Raw genomic sequence first — 3,648 nt, forward strand, 5'->3', positions numbered from 1 at the left:
CAGTGAAGGAGCGTATATAAGTATACGTAGAGAGCTGAGTATCTCAAAAAGTCCTGGTCAAGTCAATTTCAGGTATCGTAAATCAAGTCCCTTCCATGGGTGGCCTGTAGTGATATGTGTACCGTCGTGTTGGAACGGTCAATAGTGGACCACCGTGGAATCTCCACCAATGCCGCCGCCAACCACCCAGGCAGTGTGCATGATTAATACACCTTCCGACAGTTCATCATCAATCTGCGCCACCAGGATGGCACCCACAGAAATGCACTGCTCACTGGCCAATACCAAATGCACACATCACACACCTCAACTCCACAATCATTCAACAAACAACACAGGAAATGCACACATCACAAGCTCACATAGAGCATGCACACCCACCAGACACGACAGGCATTTTCAAATAGGCAGGCAGCTGGGCTCCTCCCTTTTCCGTACAGAGGCATACATAAAAACAAGGAGACTTCTGTCAGTGTACGTGGCTTTGAAGCTTCTTTAGGTCACTCTTTGGTCTGCAGAGAGATTACACTTCATGGAGTTTGTAATGGGTCTATGGCTAAATTAGCACACTATTTCAAAGGTTGTTCCTGTACAGTTGATCACATCTGGATTTTTTTTTGTTTTCTAATGGAAGCTATTTAATTTTAAATGATCAAGGTTGTTGTGGAATGAAATCAGGTGTCCTTTACGTGGCCACTGTTTCTAGGGTTGTTACTTGCTGCACGCACATTTTATTTCCCCCACACATACTACTAGAGAATTTACTTTGTGGTCCAAGGTCCCCGTGGTTGCTATTCACTTTTATAGATTGAGCAGACTGAAGAGCGTATTGCTTCAAAAAGATGTGGCTCTTACATCTGCCCGAGAACCTTTTGAACTCCAAGTAGTACGTTCCTGTTCGGAAGTGCAGTCCCTTTTACAATCTCAATTGCCACAGCATTTTGGTGAGCTTGTGCACTGTTTTTTAAAGTGATTCGATCTGGACTTGTTTCTGCATTCCAGACTGTACTAGGAGCTATTCCGTCCTATATGCACTCCTTATTTTCAAGCATTTTTGGAGGCACTGCAATTATTTCATTGTATTTCTTGCTGCATTGGTTCTATTTTTGTTACTCTGAAATAACTTCAGTCAGTCAGTCCAATTGGCTTTATTTCGATATAAAACATATCTTTAAAAGCAATACATTACATCATTCTTTAAAAAACTAAAACGCCAATTCATAAGAAAACAGTTATACAGGATCAAGATAGGAATGGCAAGAATAAATTACATAAAAATCCAATTATAAAACCATGAATAAACAACACACAAAAGCCTTTTTGTTCTGATCAACCATTCCCAGTTTAAGAACTTCGCCAAACCACAGACAAATAGAGGGCGAGTGTCAGATTTTAAAATACGATAGGCCTCACTACATTGTCTTGTGCCTAGCTCTTTACAGAGGGGTTTCAACCACCTAAGGTGAGGGGCTTTATATGCAGGGCATTCGAATAAAAGGTGAGGGACCGACTCAATCCTGGTCTCGCAGAAAGGGCAAAAAGGAGTAGTCTGAACTGGTACCTTCCATCCAGCGGTTAGCTCACACACGGGCAGTGTACCTATCCTGAATTTAAAATATAAGGCCCTATCTCTAGATTTTGAAATAATGTTGAGATAGGGCTCGAGTAGTGCCACCTCCTTTACTAATAAGAAATCAGCAGCACATCTACATAGATTAGGATTAGTATTTCTGGAATCCATTACCCATTTCCAGTACAGTTTTTTTAGGACAGACTTGGTGGGGCGGTCCTGGACTGCCAGACCTCTCCAAGACCCGACTCGCCCAGCAGTCGTTTAACATCCCTCAACCATCCTATTTTGTACCAGCCAGGCATTGATAAAACCTCATTTAGCCCCTCCGCATAACTAACAAGCTCCGGAACTCTCCATAAGCGACCCCAAAGAAGTAGAGGGCGCAACCTTGCCTGGTCTTTAATAGGGCAACAGCCCATGTCAAGGAATAGGGGAAGGGTGGGGGTACTATAGGGAAGGCCCATTATATCTTTCAAAAATTTATTTTCTGAACGGGTCAACTGATCCACATTCTGCGCCCCCACAGCTCTGCTCCATAAAGCGCCGCACTCACCCCTCTTGCCTTATAGATGTCAAGTACTGGGGCAATTGGTTTGAGGGTGGAGGACCGTTGTTCTTTTAGCAGATCCCCCACCACCCTTTTGTGGTTTAACAGCATTTTATGGAGGTGACAATTCCACCTCATGGTGTCAGAGAGGCGAATTCCTAGAAAGTCAAACTCCTTGACCCTTTCTAGGGGCACTGAGTTCAGTACAGGTGGCCTGCCCCTTTTCTTCGGGGGATTCAGGACCAAATATTTGGTCTTTCCCGTGTTAATTTCTAATCCCCTCAGATTGCAAAACATTTGGAACCTATCAAGAAGGCTCTGCAACCCTACTGGGGTCTTGGAGATCAAGAGAGTGTCGTCTGCAAATAATAGAGTAGGTATTCTCCTGCCCGCCAGGGATGGAGCATCAGAAGATTTTGTAAGAGATGCTCCACCACTCCATTGACGTATAATGAGAACAGAGTGGGGGCTAAAACACAGCCCTGGCGGACACCTCTATTTACAGTTATTCGGGCAGTCTTTTGACCCTGGTTACCCCACCGAACCTGGGCAAAATTATCGGCATGAAACTTAATTATCAAAGATAATAGGTACGGTGGCATACCCAGATCTGCCAACACCCTCCATAGGCGGCTGCGGGGCACTAGGTCAAAGGCAGTCCGTAAATCTATGAAAGCAAGGTACAGACTACCTTTGCCCAGCACAACCACCTTCCAATATAACAACAGCAGATGAAATGACTGCTCAATGGTCCCAGTACCTGACCGAAAGCCCGCCTGAAAATCAGAAAGTATCCTATTCTCCTCTGCCCACTGGAGTATCCTCCCTAAGACCACCTTTCCTGCCACCTTTTGCAATGAATCCAATAAGCTTATAGGGTGACAGTTAGCTGGATCGTCCCGACTCCCTTTTTTAAAAATCGGGACGACCTCAGCGCCCATCCAGGAATCTGGGAGAGGGGCATCATAGAAGCTTGCGCTGAGCAATGCTGCGATGAGCTTTCCCCATTCTAATGAATTCATACGAATCAAATACCCGGGAAGCCCATCCGGCCCCGCAGCTTTATTTGGGATAAGGCACGAAATCGCATCCTCTACTTCCTTCCCTGTAAACAGGAGATCCTCACTCAACCCTGAAGAATCAACCAAAAATGTTTCGACTGGATCTATTCCAACCCCCGTTGTCACAGTATAAAGGTTGGAAAAATGGTCAAACCATGACGCCTCAGGGATATTACATGTTATAAGGGAATCCATGGGTTTGTCCCTGGTTCTTATTAAATCCCAAAAACCCTTTGAATCCCTCCCAGCACTTGCCAATTTTAGGTCACTCCAGAACTGGTTCTCCCATTCTTTCTTCGCCTTGCTAATAGCACCCTTGTACAACTTCCTGGCTATACTAATCAATACGGTATCCTTGAGTTTAACTGCGATAATTAAATCCCTTTTCGCACTTCTGCAGGGAGCAGAATACCAGCCAGGGTTACCCTTGGGGCACCCTGTCTTGTTGGCCCTATGACCTGGGTTTC

The sequence above is a fragment of the Triturus cristatus genome, chromosome 6, assembly GCF_964204655.1.
Source record: "Triturus cristatus chromosome 6, aTriCri1.1, whole genome shotgun sequence".
NCBI lineage: Eukaryota > Metazoa > Chordata > Amphibia > Caudata > Salamandridae > Triturus > Triturus cristatus.